Consider the following 16,231-nt stretch of genomic DNA (forward strand, 5'->3'; position numbering starts at 1 on the left):
CTCCTTAAACAGCGCTCTTACGCGGGGACCCAGTCCCCCGGCGCCCCCTGCTGGGCTGTCTCCTTGCCCCCAGTTTGGGTTGCGGCCCCTCCTGCAGGGGTCTGCTGGAACTGCGGGGGCCCTTGCTGGTAGTGGGGGTTGTCTAGGATCATCTGTCAAGTAGGGACCCCAAAGGAGGGCGCTCCTGCCCATTCTCACACCTCACCTGGCGACGCCATCGCCACCTCCACCTTAGCCGGCAGAGGCCAGCTCTGCTCTACCCCTGCTTTACTTCCACCCCCTCCCTGTCCCACCTTGGCCTACCTGTGGGCTCCACAGACTTCTCCAGCTGGGACCAGCACTGACCGTTGCTCCTGTCCTGGTTGTTTGCTTCCCCTCTCCCTCGGGTTCTCTGTCCTGTTTCTTCTTTTCCAAGCTTCACTTGGGGAGGGGAAAGTGGGCTGAGTACTCCGCCCCATTTATTTACTCCTGGCATCCCCACAGCCTGCTTAGATGAGCAAAGAAGGAGCACAGTACATCTCTTCCCTATAGCCACCAGGCAGCGTGGCAGGCAGGCAGAGAGGCAGGAGAAGAGACCCCACCCCAAGAAGCCCATATGACAAACCGGTTTCCCCACTTCCTGGTCTACCCAGTTGCAACCTTAATCTAGGCTCTCCCACTTTCCTGCCCACCCCCAGGCCTGCCCCTGAGCCTTCCACATGCCTGGCTAGGGCCAAGCCCCTGATGCCCCTTAGAGATGACTCTCCAGTTGCAGTAACTTAGATGGCAGGGCCAGAGCAGGAGGAGGAGGGGGCCCTTCCCAGCTCCAACTGGACAGCTCAGGAGGGCAGCCAAGAGCCATGTCTTGGACACACCGCCTGGGCACACGACCCCAGCAGTCGTCACCCTGACTTCTCTCCTCCTGGGCCAGCTGCCTCTCCCTCTGCCAACTGGATGGTACCCATCTTTTGGCCTCTGAGTGCACAATGGGCACTCGTCCAGCTCCCTGCCTGGCTGCCTGCCCAGGATGGGCATGGGAGGCAGCAGGCCCTTGTAAGGGAGGAGTTGGCGAGGGGAGAGGTAGCTTCTCCTCAGCTGCATGGACACCACCTTCCAAGTCTCTCAGAGCCCAGAGGTTGGGGGACTCAAACTGCTGTTCCCCCATTAATGCCCCCACTCAACTACACATTCTCCTCAGGAGTCCCCCATGAGACAAGGTCTCTTCCCTTCCCTACTTTATGCCCACCTTAGAGGAAAGGAATCAGCAGGTGCTTTACCCATATTCTCTAATTTAACCCTATCAACAACCTTGCAGAAGTGTGGCTTTTCAGCTCCATTTCAGAAATGGAGCTGAGGCTCAGAAAGGTACAGCCACTTGCCCAATCTAAGAGAAGCAAAGCTGAAATTCAAACCCAGATCTGCCTGACTCCAAAGTTTCCAGCCTCTTTTCTATTGTCACCACCATCTCCTAACCCTGTGGGCTGCCAGAAGCAGGGACTAACCTCTGGCACATACCTCATGACCATAGGATGGATGGGAGAGAGTGGGCTCAAGAATGTGGCTGAGGGTTAAGAATACACTTATGTCAAGGTTAAGGAACTGGGCATTATCCCTTGGATGATTATTGGAAAGATGCTTGTCCTGTCACATGGAGATTTTTCTGCCCTTACATTAAATGCCAAGAAGCTACTACCTCAGAGATTGACGGGTAGAGGCTCCATGAATCAGCCCTAAGAGATTGGGAAGAGTTCCAAGGGTGTCAGCAGGAAAATGCATCTGTCTTTCCTCACTCTAAGGTGATCTCCTGAGCCACGCGGGCCCCCTCCATAGTGAGTTTAAGTCAGATTCAGGTAATATTATTTTATTTGTGTAGCTTACTTTGTAAAGACAATCCTTCACAGGCCTGACCATCTGCGTAGCTGCGAGCTCATTGACTCCCTCCTCCCCTCAACTACTTTGTCCACACCCACCCAACCCAGGACAGCGGCCTCCATGTGTCCTACAGAGGGGTGAGAAAGGATGCACTCCTGAACGGGAGAAAAGATCCCAGGGTGCCAAGTTGAGCCACTGGGGCAGATGGCCTGACATCCTCACCCCTCATTGACCCCAGCTGCTCCTCTGTCCGCCCCGCCCCCCCAGGGAAGATAGGTGCCTCCTCCCAGTCCCATCAGATCTCAGAAGCAGAGGCTCCTGGGGTAGAGAGAAGGCCAGTCAGGGCGAGAGCAACACAGGTATGATTCTTCCAGCCGAGATATGAGTATTGCTCCTGTAAGCTGGCATGGTGCCCAGCACAACCAATGTGCCAGCTGCCTCAACCTAAGATGCCTCAGGTGCCACCCCACCCCCACTGTCATTCAGCAACAGGTAACTTCCCCCGGCCCTGCCCCTAAGTCTCTGGCATTGTTCTCAGCTGGGAGGGGGCAGCGGGCACCACCCACCTTGTCTGTCTCAGACACTCCACCCAACTTCCTTGCCTGCTCCTGGGAGCCTGCCAGAGGGAGGTTATGTCTAAAAGTGAGACTGTTCAGCCTCGCCTCTCCTTCCCCAATGGTGGTTGCACCTGGACAAGCATCTGGGCAGGAAGAGAGAGATGGGACTTAGGGTGTGCAGAGAGGGGCACATGGGCCTCTAGGGGAAGGCACAGGGCAATGTGGAAATTATGGCTGGACACCGTGAACTGCTCCCTCTGTCACCTTGAAGCCTCCCATCCTAAATCCTCAAGGAAGCCCTCTGCCAGTGGGGCTATTATTGGGCCAGCACATTTTATGAGCCCCCTTTGGACTGTCCCATCTCTACCAAGGGTGGCCTGACGCAGCAAGGAGGCTGTAGTTTGGTGCTGTCCTGGAAAGAGAGTGACCAGGGCCTCTGGCACAGAAGCAGGTGTGGGTGGGGGAGCTGAGGAGTAGGACGGAGCCTCGTTTGCTGTAAACCTCCACCCTTCTGACCACAGCCAGTCTCCTCACTCTCCCATGGCCCCTCCCACCCAACAGAAGAGGAGTAAATGGCAGTAAGTTTCAAAAGACCCTCCTTTCATTCCCTGTGGTCCCCACGCCCCCGCTTGTTATTGTAATAAATGCTAATGATACTCAATAATAGATGTCCTCATTAGCATATCAAACGTACTTTCTGAAGAATGGAGAGAGAAAGTGGAAGGATGTGATTCTCTGGGGTCCTGACTGTAGCCAGCTCCCTCCAAAGTAATTCCTCCTGGTGCTTCCAGAAGGAAGGGACCCTGTAGCGGCATTTGCTGGGAGAAGCCTAGATGGCCCCTTCTGATGGGGAATTTTCTGAGCACAAGACTCTGTCTTCCCTGTCACATGGCAAACGAGGTCCTATCTACGGGGAGCACTGAGTTGCCCTCATTAACTAGGGCTCCCCCTCAGGGCAGGGCAGTGGTTCTTAAACTAAAGCGAGAATCAGGATCACCTAGAGGGCCTGTTAAAACAGGGGTTGCTGGCCCCAGCCCCAAAGTTTCTGATTCTGTAAGTTTGAAGAGAGGCCTGAGCATCTGCATTTCTAACAAGTTTCCCAGGGATGCTGCTGCTGCTCCTGCTCGTCCACACTTGCTCGGAGACCCCACGGGGTAGGGGCTGCCTTCTTGCTTCCACAGCTTAGGGCTTTGCCTGCTAATATGGCTCAGATAGCAAGTCACTGCAGGGCCTGGCACACAGGGAGTGTCCAAGAGAACTTTGTGGCATGAATGAAGGTGCCTCTTCTCTCCTTTCCTCAAACCACCACCAAGGCCAATTTCTGTCACCAGAAGCACTCCTGGTGACTCCTTTCTCCCCAGACCTTGAGACATGACCAGAACTGGATCTCCTGGTCCCCAGCTGTGTGCCACCGTGCTTGGGCACTGCAGATCCAAGTGGATCTTCTCTCCTGAGAGGAGGAGGTAATAAAGGTGAGGGAGAGGCTTCCCCACACCCCACCTCACTTTGGGGTGACCTACCGGGGTCTAAATGGGGAGAGGGGTTCATGTATAGTCTATGAACATGCAGGTAGCTCCCCACTTCCTTCCCACTCGTTCCCCTAGGTGTAAGAATTGCCTTTGGTGCGTGAACTGCAGCCTTAGTGCTGGGGGTGTGGAGGGGAGACTGGAGCAGGAATGTAGAGATGGAAGGGAAGGGAAGAGGAGGGCAGACAGAAGTAGGAAGAAGAGAATGAGAGGTGGACAAAAACACGAAAAAGGAAAGAAGAGGGAAGGTGGAAGGGAGGGGTGTTGGGTGAGAGGCCCAAGAGAGGGAAAGGAAAGGGAAGAAAGATGATGAGAAGGAACCAAAGCAAGTAGGAGGAGGGGGAAGGCCATCTGTATCTATCCTTGAGAGGATATATTATGAGCCACTGGCGCCCAGGTGGACCACAAGCCCAACCCCTGCAAGACCACATCCAACTTGGCTTTGAGGCTTTAGATTTCACCATATGATCCACATGTCTGGTGAAAAAAGGAACACACACACATACACAGCCACTCCAGCCTGCAGCCTTCCTAAGCCTGCCAACTAAGCTGATAAACGTATGGTGGGTAGTGGGGGAACAGAGCAGGTATCATCCTGACCTAGTTTACCCATGCTAGCACCTGGTAACCATCTCCTTGCCTTCCAAGGGCACAGCAATCATCTGTTTATTAATGAAAGTACATGGGACCCTCATCCACAGCTGGTGGGAATGTGAAATGGTTCAGCAACAACGAGCAACAGTTTGGCGGTTCCTAAAATGTTAAACATAGAATTACCATATGACCCAATAGCCTAAATGTCCTTCAGTGGACGAATGGATAAACAATCTGTGATATAGCCACACAATAGAATATTATTCTTCCATATAAAGGAATGAAGAACTAATACATGCTTCAACATGGATAAACCTCAAAAAATTACACGAGTGAAAGAAGCCAGACACAAAGGATCGTATATTGTAGGATTCCATTTATATGAAATATTCAGAATAGGTAAATCCATAAAAATTTGCCTGGGGGAGGGGAAATAGGGAGCAGTTGTTTAATGCATATGGGGTTTCCTTTTGAGGTGATGAAAATTTTTGGAACTAGATAGATTTGGTGATTGCACATGATGAATGCACTAAGTGCCACCAAGTTGTTCACTTTAATTCTATGTTATGTGACTTTCCCCTCAATTTTAAAAAGCAATAACGAGAGGCAGCCAGATGGCTCAGTTGGTTACAGCGCGAGCTCTCAACCACAAGGTTGCTGGTTCAATTCCCGCATGAGATGGTGGGCTGCACCCCCTGCAACTAAAGATTGAAAATAGCGACTGGACTTGGAGCTGAGCTGCGCCCTCCACAACTAGATTGAAGGACAACGGCTTGGAGCTGATGAGCCCTGGAGAAACACACTGCTCCCCAATATTCCCCAATAATAATAATAATAAAGCAATAATGAAAGTGTTTTCCAGAGAGTTCATCAAATCGAGCACAGATTTCAGAATCTACCTTCTTTGGAAAGGGGAGCTGGTGCCCACGTGAACTCACATGAGTCATGGCCTTTTCCAACACTCTGGGGCACCAGGCATCTGTTCTGAAGGCTGGAAAGATGCTCACAGGACCCCAGAAAGCTGTGTCCTGGACCCAGACTACATCCCAGCAGCCTTCTCCCCTGCCTGACTCCCATCCCAAGGGAGGGTCCCTTTCAGGTGCCTGCTTCCCAAGCAGACAACAGATGTATGCTGTGCTGCCCAGGAGCTCGGCTCTTCATCTTCAGCTAACATCTTGCCATCTGTCCCAGCGGCAGACCCACCACTCCCTGATCTCGCTCCAAATATAGCTTTACAAAGCTCTCTGGTTTTCCTTCCCACAGATTATTTTAATAACCCCCTAAGTGAAGTCCCTGCTCTCTGGAATCTCTTACGCCCCCCAATCCCCTCTCTCTGTGCTAGGCCCTGGGCTGGATGCTCTGGGTTCATTTAGAGTGGGGAGGGGTCCCAAGAAGAATCAGGCATATTCCCCATTGCTCTGAGGCCCCACTAGATCTTTCCTCTCAAATACCTTCAATGACCACTCCCTACAGCCGGGGATGTGTCCTCTTGGGACCCTGCACCTTTTGAGGTCCTGACAAAAGCTTTGCACCCTCGTCCTAGACAAATGAATATACACACCCATCCATCCACAAGGAATATGTGGGCCTCCCTGACCTCTGCAGCCCATCCAAGGACCCCTAAGACTACTCAAAGTGTGGAAAGTCAGTTTCCCCATCACTGCCTCTGTCCCAGCCACCCAGCTCCAGCTCTGGAAGGAAATACCATTCCCAGGGTCTTTGGTCTTTCAGGGCTTGGCCCTGTGTTCACAAGCACTTTCTTTATGTTCTCTTACCCAGCAGTGTATACACACTCGACAATATAAACTGGAGATTGTTCTGCCACAGTACATAGAAAGATATTTAGGCTTTGTCCAGGACAAGAGATAGCCTGGTAGTTACTTCATTTCACACAAATTGAGCATATCTATAGAATAAATTCCTGGGAGTGGAATAGCTGGATAAAGGGTGTGCACAATAAATGTTTTAAATATGAACCATTATTTCTGTTGTTGCCCTGATTAGTGAATCCATAGCAACCAATTTGGCCATCTATTTCTCTTGTGGTGTGCCAGCTGGGGAAACCGAGGCACAGACTGCCCATCTCCCCCCTGGAAGAATCAAAAATTGAGCCAGGGAACTGATAGCAGGAAGAAGCCCAGCTGCAGTAAGAAAAATGCCCCAAGGACCCCGCCCACCTTGGAAAACAGGGAAGAGGAGGGTGTCTAGCCTGAAAAGGAAGAAACTGAAATAATAATCACCTCGTGTGTGAAGGAGGAGACAAGCCGGAGAATACCCAAGGACTCCGTAGCAGCAAAAGAGACTGAAGTTAGCTCCAAGTGTGAACTTCCTGCAAGTGTAGGAGGGTTGATGACAGCCTGGCACCAGGGGAGGACTGTGGGTGACTCCCGACGGAGAGATCATTAAACCAAGATTAAGGGTGGAGGCCCTGCCAGGCCTGCTGGGAGCAGAGAGCTGGAGCAGGCGACCACGTAAGACGCCCTGGGAGAGCACCGCCTAGCCGAGGTGAAAGGCTGAGAAACGGATTAATAAGGCAGGGTCCAGAACTTGGTTGTCTTCAAAGCAATCTCATAATCAAGCCTTAGAGGAGGGCAAGCAAGGATTATGAGCGGCCCATTTTGTGGATGAGAAAACTGAGACCCAGAGAAGTTAAGAAACTTGGCCAAGCCTTCACAGCTGAATCAGGACTTGAACCCAAGCCTTCAGCCCCCAAGTTTTCCCCAATGCCCTGCCTCCAATGCCCTGCCTCCTGGGGCTGGAAGCTTCCCAAAATAGAACTCAAGCCTCTGTCCTTTGTCCCTCCACCAACTTCCTCTGGCCTTCTGTACCCCACTCCTCCATGCCACCCTCCCCACCAACACCCCAACCACACAGCCCCAGATCAGGGTGGAGACTGCTGGGAGAGGCTGCAAGTCCCTCTCCTGTCTAACAACTGAGCTGAAAGAGGAAGTTGGAGGTGGGAACAGGTCCCAAACTCCCGTCTCACTTGTCCTCGCCTGTCTCAGTCTCAGACTCTCTCGTGATAGGAAAGTAGGCCAGTTTGGAATATGTCACGGATATTTTCGACATCCCCATCTGTACTATAGCTTTCCATACAGCCAAGGTGGGTGGAGCCAGAGTTTTCCTGCCGGGTGAGGAGCACACCTGCTACCTCTGGGACTCAGCCCACATGGGGGCTGGGGACAGGTACAGTGAACCCTGGAGGACACTGGGCAAGTGTCCAGCAGCCTGGGCAGGGCAGGAGACCAGCAGTGTCTGTCCTCTTCCCAGAGAAGCAGGAGCAGAACAGCTGCGACCTGTGGACACCATTCTACCCCCCACTAACCTGGGGATGGAACCCTGAGGAATGAGCAATTCTGCAGAGAAAGGGGTCTGGGAAAGCTTTACAGGAGAGGCAACTGACATTTGAGTTGGGCCTTGAAAGAGGAGCAGGACTTTGCTGGGTGGAGAAGATGGAGGAGGGTGTTCCCAGCCGAGGGATGTGCTTGGGGTATGCTGCAGCCAGTGTGCCCGGTGCACTAGAGGAATGGCCAGGGAGGGCAGCAAGAGAGACCAGACAGGGATGGGCTAGCACTGGCAAAGGAGCGGTTCATGGTGAATGCCCAACTACAAAACTTGGGGTGCTGCTGCTCATGGAGATTAACTGTCACGACAGAAAGAACATGTAACTGTGGGCAGACAGGAGTCACCCTGGGAAGGGCAGGGGTCAGTGAGAGCTCACTTCAAGCCACCAGCCAATCTTCCTACGACCATTTCCAGTTTGTTGGCAGGGGCACCTCTCCTGATTAGGGGAGTGAAGACCAATGTGAATAATGAATTCCTTGCAGAGGTGTTGGAGACTTGCCAGCTTAAAGGGGCCAGAGTCGGGGTGGGGTCGCATATAAAGAGACTCTCCTGGAAAGGTTGGTAGAGGAGACACCTGGACACTGTTTATTAAGCACCTACTATGAGCACTTTGAACCATTACCTCACTTAATCCTTGCAACAAACCCAGAGGTAGGTATGCTTTCCCTTTTAGAAAGTGGAAAGTGATGAGGAAAGTAAAGAAGTAAAGGGAAGTGTAAGTCCCTTCCCTAAGGACCCCCAGCTTGTAAGCTGGATAAGAATTCAGGTCTGTCTGTCCCCAGCACCCATCCCCTCCATCTCTCACCACCTCCCAGATAAAAGCCAAGGTTCCCTTCCAAAGAAATGTCTCCCCAAACTTCACCCCTTTCTCACTACCCACTATGGACCAGGCCTCCAGGGCCTCACAGCAACCCCAAGAAATAGCTATTCTCAGATGAGAAAACAGAGTCTCAGAGAAGTTAAGTGACTTGCTCAATGACACAAAGCTAATGAATGGCAGAAACAAGACTAAGATCCAGGTCCCTTCTCGCCCCTAATCACTCTGCCTTGTTCCTCCCTAAGCACTTAGTTTCTTTATTCCTCACTTTTCTTCATCTGTAAAATGGGGCTGGGAGGATTAGTGAGAGAGTGCACAGACATAAGCCACTTGGCACAATGTCTGACATTCATTCAACATTTAACAAGCATTCTTCGAGCACATTCTCAGAGCAGGACCCTCTTATAGGCGTTGGGAGGCAACAGGAAACAGAAATAAGACCCTACTCTCCCAAAGTGGAGTCCAAGATAAGGATCGAGAGGAAAGTGGACAAACATTGGAACAAAGCAAGGATGTCACTCTCATCATCCCTCCTCAACATTGTACTGGAGGTTCTCACCAGTGCACCAAGGCAGGGGGACAGAGCATCGAGAATTGAAAAGTAGTCGTAAAACTGTCTTTATATGCAGACGTCATTGATTTCTATGTAGAAAATGTGATGAAATCTACAGAGCAATAGCTAGAACCTATTTAGTTCTAAACTCTAGTGAGTTTAGCAAGATTGTAAGATATAAGATCAATATACAAAGTCAATTATATGTCTATAGGTTAGCAATGAACAACTAGAAATTGAAATTTTAAAAACTAATACCATGTACAGTAGCATCAAAAAATATGAGATAAGTCTGACAAAGGATATATAAGACCTGCACCTTGGAAACTACAAAACATTGCTTAGAGAAATTTAAAAAGACAATAAACGAGGAGATAGACCATGCTCATGGGTCAGAAGACTCAATACTGTTAAGACGTCAATTCCCCCCCAAATTGATCTATGAATTCAGCACAATCGCAAATTCCCAGCAGCTTTTTCTTTTTCTGGTAGAAATTGAAAAGCTTATTCTAAAATTCTTATAGAAATGCAATGGATTTAGAATAGGTAAAAAAAACTATGAAAAAGAAGGGGGGGGGTGCGGATCGGAGGGCCCTCTGCCCTGGCTGGCAGCAGGAGGGAGTTACTGTAACATGCTTGAACCACAGGCGTTCCTCAGAGCTCTGGCAGCCGTCCTCAAAAAGTCCGGGAAGCTGAAAGTCCCTGAATGTGTGGACACGGTCAAGCTGGCCAAGCACAAGCAGCTTGCTCCCTATGATAAGAACTGGCTCCACATCTGAGCTGCTTCCACAGCACAGCACCTCTACCTCCCAGGCTGCACTAGTTTGGCTCCACGACCATGATGTATGGGGGACATCAGAGAAAGAACATCACTTCCAGCCACTTCAGCGAAGGCTCTGAGAGTGTGGCCCACCAGTCCTCCAAGCCCTAGAGGAGCTGAAATTGGTGGACAAGGACCAACATAGGGGTCACAACACCTCGGGGACAGAAAGATCTGGACAGAATCACCGGACAGGTGACGACTGCCAACAAGAAACATTAGGACAAATGCTAGGTTAATAAATTGCCTCATTCATTAAAAGAAAAAAAGAAAGAAAAATGGGGAAAAAACCAATTCAGAGGATTTACACTACGTAACTTCAAGATTTTAGAAATCCGGGGTGGCTGGTTGCCTCAGTTGGTTAGAGCGCAGTGCTCGTAACACCAAGGTCGCCGGTTCCCACGTGGACCAGTGAGCTGTGCCCTCCACAACCAGATTGAAAACAACAACTTGACTTGGAGCTGATGGGTCCTGGAAAAACACACTGTTCCCAAATATTCCCCAATAAAATTTTTTAAAAAATTATTAGAAAGCTACAGCAATCAAGACAGTGTCCTTTTGTCATCAAAATAGACCAACAGACCAAGGGAAGAGAATAGAAAGTCTATAAACAGATCCACACATGTATAGTCTATTGATTTTCAACAAAGAAGCAAAGTTCAGTCTAGTGGAAAAAAGATAGTCTTTTCAACAAATGATCCTGAAACAAATTGATATCCATATAGAAAATAAAATACCTCACACCATATACAAAATTAACTCACAGTGGGCCCTAGGCCTAAACATGAGCCTAAAAATATGAAATTCCTAGAAGAAAACATAGGAGAAAATCTTCGTGACCTTGGATCAGGCAAAGATTTCTTAGCTACAATATCTTAAAAGAAAAACTTGAAAAATTGGATTTCATCAAAATTAAGGATTTCTGCTATTTGAAAGATACTGTTAAAGGAATAAAAAGACAAGCCACAGAAGAGAATATTTGCAAAGCACAGATGTTACAAAGGACTTTTATCCAGAAAATATAAAGAACTCTCGAACTCAATAATAAGAAAACAAACAACCCAATTTTTGAATAGATACTTCAACAAAGAAGATATACAGATGGCAAATAAGCATATGGAAGATGTTCATTATCAGACATTAGGGAAATGCAAAATAAAACCACAATTAGATATCACAAACATTTTTTTTAATGACAATACCAAGTGTTAGTGAAAATGTGGAACAAATGGAACTCTCACACACTGCTGACAGAAATGTAAAATGGTACAACCATTTTAGAAATCAGTTTGCCAATGTCTTTAAATGTTAATAGACACCTACTCTATGACCAGCAATTCCATTCACAAGTTATTATTTACCCAAGAGAAATGAAAGCATATAACTAACAAAAACTTGTATGTAAATATTCATGGCAGCTTTATTTGTAATAGCCAAGAACTAGAAACTTCAACAGTGAATGAATAAACAAATGATAACATATCCATATAATGGAATACTGGCTAGCAATAAAAAGCAATGAACTATTGATACATGCAACATAGATGAATCTCAAAATGATTATGCTAAGTGAAAAGGGGCAGACAAAAAACAGTATACACTGTATAGTTCTGTATATGTATAAAATCTAGAAAATGCAAATTAATCCATAGTGACAGATAGCACATCACTGGTTGCCTAGAGATGAGGGGAGGGATAGAGAGGGACGGGAACAAGACAAGGACACCAGGAAAAGGACACAAGGAAACTTTTAGGGGTGATGGATATGTTCATTATCTTGACATAGTGATGGTTTCATGGTGTACTCATATGTGAAAACTTACCAAATTGTACATTTTAAATATGTGTAGTTTATTATATTGTCAAGTATTCATCAATAAAGTTATAAAAAGGCAAATAAAAAGCAACAATCAAATAAAACAAGTTAATCTGAAAAAGAAAATGAGATGTAGATTTTGGAAAAAAGAGCAAAATCATCGCAACATGAATGTTATTAGGAAAGTCAAAGATTCGATGGGAACTTTGTAGATCTTATCAGCAAGCTCAGTAAAATGGCCAGTTAAAAGAAAAATATAGATAAATCAATAGCTTTCTTTTTTACCAACAAAAAATAACTTTAAATTGTTAGAAAAAATGATTTAATTCTTTTTTTCAAATTGTTTTATAACTTTTTAATTTTTTTTTGTTAACTTTTAAAAAAAATTTTATTAGTTTCAGGTGCACAAGACAAAGCAATACTTAGATGTTTATCATTTATATCCCTCACACTGTATGAACCCCCTTCACCCCATCCACTATCCCTCTGACATCACACAGAGACATTACATTTCCATTGTTAACTTTTATGTGTGTTTTTCCAGGACTCATCAGCTCCAAGTCAAGTAGTTGTTTCAATCGAGTTGTGGAGGGCGCAGCTCACAGTGGCCCATGCAGGGATCGAACCGGCAACTTTGTTAAGAGCACTGCGCTCTAACCAACTGAGCTAACCGGCCGCCCCATTTAATTCTCAATAGCAATTAAAGTTATGAAATACAGAGGAATAAATTTTACCGGGGATATATAAGAAAAACTGAATAAATGGAGAAATGTATACCACTTTCCCATAATGAAAGAATACTTTGGTAAAGCTGTTAATTCTCTCCAAATTACTCTATAAATCCAGTGCAACTCCAGTTTAAAATTCCAATGGAATTCTTTAACTGAAACTAGAAAAGATAATTCTAAGATTCACTTGGAAGATTAAATGAGTACCAAATGGAAAAAAAAATGTTTTAAAAGAAATGGACTGGGTGGGAATTGCTTGTATTACCACTAATCCAAATGTACTATAAAACAGTTGGTATTAACAGTAAGAACAGGATTTGTCTTCACACATAGTAAGTGCTTCACAAACATTTGTAGAATGACCAAGTAAATAAACAGGCAAACAGATCAATAGAACAAATAGTCCAGAAGCAGTCTCAAAAAACTTTTTCCTTCTTCGACTGTAGAACAGTTCTAAGAAGCATTCAGTTAGGCTGACGGAGACAGTCCCCAAGCCAAACCTGTCCATTAGAAGAGTCCAAAGTCCCACAGGAATGAGTCAGTACTACCACCCCTGCCGTGCTCAGCCATTGGCTAGGAACAGCCCAGGCAAAACATGGCCAGGATACAAACACAATGAAGGCTTCATAGGGGTGGCAGCTGGGGCTGTCCATCAACCATGCTCCACATGGCAGGTTTCCTTGAAGGAAATCTGAGCGGCACATTTCAGTGACCCCCAGAGTTGCTTTAACCCAGGGGTCAGCAAACTACAGCCCACAGGCCAAATAAAACCTGCCGCTTGTTTTTGTAAATATAGTTTTGCTGGAACATGTAGCCACACCCTTTTATTCACGTTGTCTCTGGCTACTTCTGTACTATAATGGCGGAGTTGTAGTTGTGACAATAGTTGCAGCCTTCAATGCCTAAAATATTTACTAGCTGACCCTTTATAGGAAAAGTTTGCCAATGGTTCTTTAATCCACTGTGATTTGAAGGTGGTTTATTGCCATAGCAAAACCTAGCCTATCCTGACTGGTACAGTGGCCTAAATTGGTCTTTCATCACCTCCCACTCCCCAACCTGTTACCACACCTCCTCTCCCCCTCAACACCATTCAAACTTCTCCTTCTAAAGCTGTGGCATAACTGTTTCAGTCCTTATTGAATTTGACCTCTCAGCAACATACAAGTTACCCATTTCCCCTTCTTAAAACTTACTCTCCGTCCAGCTTCTATGACACTATATGTTCTTGGTTTTCCTCTTAGTACTTCTCTGACCACTTCTTCTCAATCTCCTTGGCTGAAACCAACTATTAAATGTTCCTCAGGTTTTTTTGTTCTAGGCCTGCTTCTGTTCTCACTCCCTCACATTCCTATGGCTTTAATTACCACACATATTCTAGCAGTTCCCAAAGTAACATCCCCTGGTCAGAGATCAGCTCCAGTCCTATATAGTCAATTAGACACACCAGGCCTCTCTCCACTAGACTGTAAACTGGCCTAAAACTAATCGCATTACTCTTCCCTTAATCCTGTTTCTCCTCTTGGATTTTTTTAAATAAATGGTAGTAACCATCCACCAACTTGCTTAATCTAGAAATCTAAGGTCTTCTTTCTTTATTCTCCTTCACCCTACACTCTAAATCCAATCAATAAATTCTGTTTTTCTTCACTTCTAAATAGCTCATTTTTCCACATCTCTCTATCCTCATTGCCATGAATCTAATCCAAGCTCCATTTTTACTTACTTGGACAACGGCTACAATATTTTAACTCATCTCCCTGTTTCTGTGTAAGTGTTCGTTCAAGCAAATCCTCGCACTGTGCTCAGAGACCTTTGCCAGTGAGAATATTGGAACAAACAGGAAACAAATAGAATATAATAGATTTAAACGCAACTATATTAGTATTATATTTACATGAAATGCAAGTGATCTAAATACTCCAATTAAAAGAGAAAAATGTCAGACTATAATAAATAATCCAATTATATGCTGTTTACAAGAGACACATCTTAAACAGAAGAACACAGGAAAGTTTAAAGGATGAAAAAAGATACAATGCAGGCACTAACCAAAATAAAGTTGGCGTAGTTATATTAGACAAAATAAACTTTATGGCAAGAAGAAGAATAAAAACAAAGAGGGACATTTCATAAAGATAAAAGAGTTAATCCAACAGGAAGGCATAACAGTTCTAAATTTACATGCATCTAATAATATAACCTCAAAATATATAAAGCAAAAACTGACAGAATTAAAGAAGAAATAGACAAATCTCCAATCACAGTTAGATATTTTTAACATGTCTCTCTCAGTAACTGTTAGAACAAGTAGATTTTAAAATATCGGTAGAGGAATAGATTTGAACAACATAATTAACAAATTTCCCTAACTGACAATTATAGAATACTATAAAAAAAAACCCGGAGGAAACCAACAACTACAGAAGGCACGTTCTTCTCAAGTATCAATTTTGACACTTAACAAAATTGACCATATGCTGGGCCATAAAGCAAGTCTCAACACATTTCAGTTTAAATTATTAAAATCATGGATAGTGTGTTCTCTGGACTCAGTGAAGTTGAGCTAGAAATCAGCAATTAAGAGATAACTAAAAAATCCCCCCAAAAGTTTAGAAATTAAGTAATAAGGCTCTAAATAATCCATGGGGCCAAAGAAACTACAATGAAAATTGCAAAATAACTTTCAGTAATAATGAGATACAGCTAAAAGCTATGCTTAAAGAGAAATTTATAGACATACGTTCATATATTAGGAAAGAAAAATGGATACAAATCATTATTAAGCATCCATTTAAAGAAGCTTTGGGAAAAAAACAGCAATAAAACCCCCCTCTCAAAAAAAGTAGAAGGAAGGAAACATTAAAGACAAGAGTAGAAATCCACAAACATTCAATAAAGTCAACAAAGCCAAAAATTGGTCCTTTGGAAAGAACATTAAAATTGATTTTAAAAAGCACACAAACATAGCAAGAAAGAGAGAGAGAGAGAGAAATAACAAATAACTAATAGTAGGAATAAAAATGGAAACATTACTACAGATCCTACAGATGTTAAAAAGATAATAAGAGCATACTGCAAACAACTTTATGTCAACATTTGAAAATTTAGACAACATGGGCAATTCATTTAAAAAACACAACTTACCTAAAATGTCCAAAAATATCACAAAAATATTCTGATTTTTGAGACCACAATAGACCTATATCTGTTAAAGAAATTGAAGCCTTAAATTAAAATTTTCCCACAGAGAAAACTCCAGGCTTCACTGGGGAATTCTTCCAAGCAGTTAAGGAAGAAATAATACCATCGTACAAAGAATAGAGAAAAGATGAACATTTCCCAACTCATTTTATGAGACTTGTATAACCTTGATACTAAAACCTGACAAGGATATTACAAGAAAGAAAAGTTACAGCCAGTATCTCTCATGAACATAGATGCAAAATCCTACACAATAATACTAAATCAAATTTAGTAATTTTTCTTAAAAGGTAATTCAGAATAATGACCAAATGCAGTTTTGTACAACAACAAAGTTTGGTTTACTATTCCAAAGTTAACCAATGCAACTAATCACATTAACAAAATAATGTCGATAAACTATCTGACCATTTATAGATG

General features: G+C 45.0%; 1 pseudogene; it reads left to right on the forward strand.

The window, feature by feature from the left end:
- Positions 1–1,217: 1,217 nt before the first annotated feature.
- Positions 1,218–10,285, forward strand: LOC141568981 (small ribosomal subunit protein eS19-like; annotated as a pseudogene).
- Positions 10,286–16,231: the final 5,946 nt, after the last annotated feature.

Source organism: Rhinolophus sinicus, chromosome 12, assembly GCF_057876585.1.
Source record: "Rhinolophus sinicus isolate RSI-liver-muscle chromosome 12, RSI-T2T, whole genome shotgun sequence".
Classification (NCBI taxonomy): domain Eukaryota; kingdom Metazoa; phylum Chordata; class Mammalia; order Chiroptera; family Rhinolophidae; genus Rhinolophus; species Rhinolophus sinicus.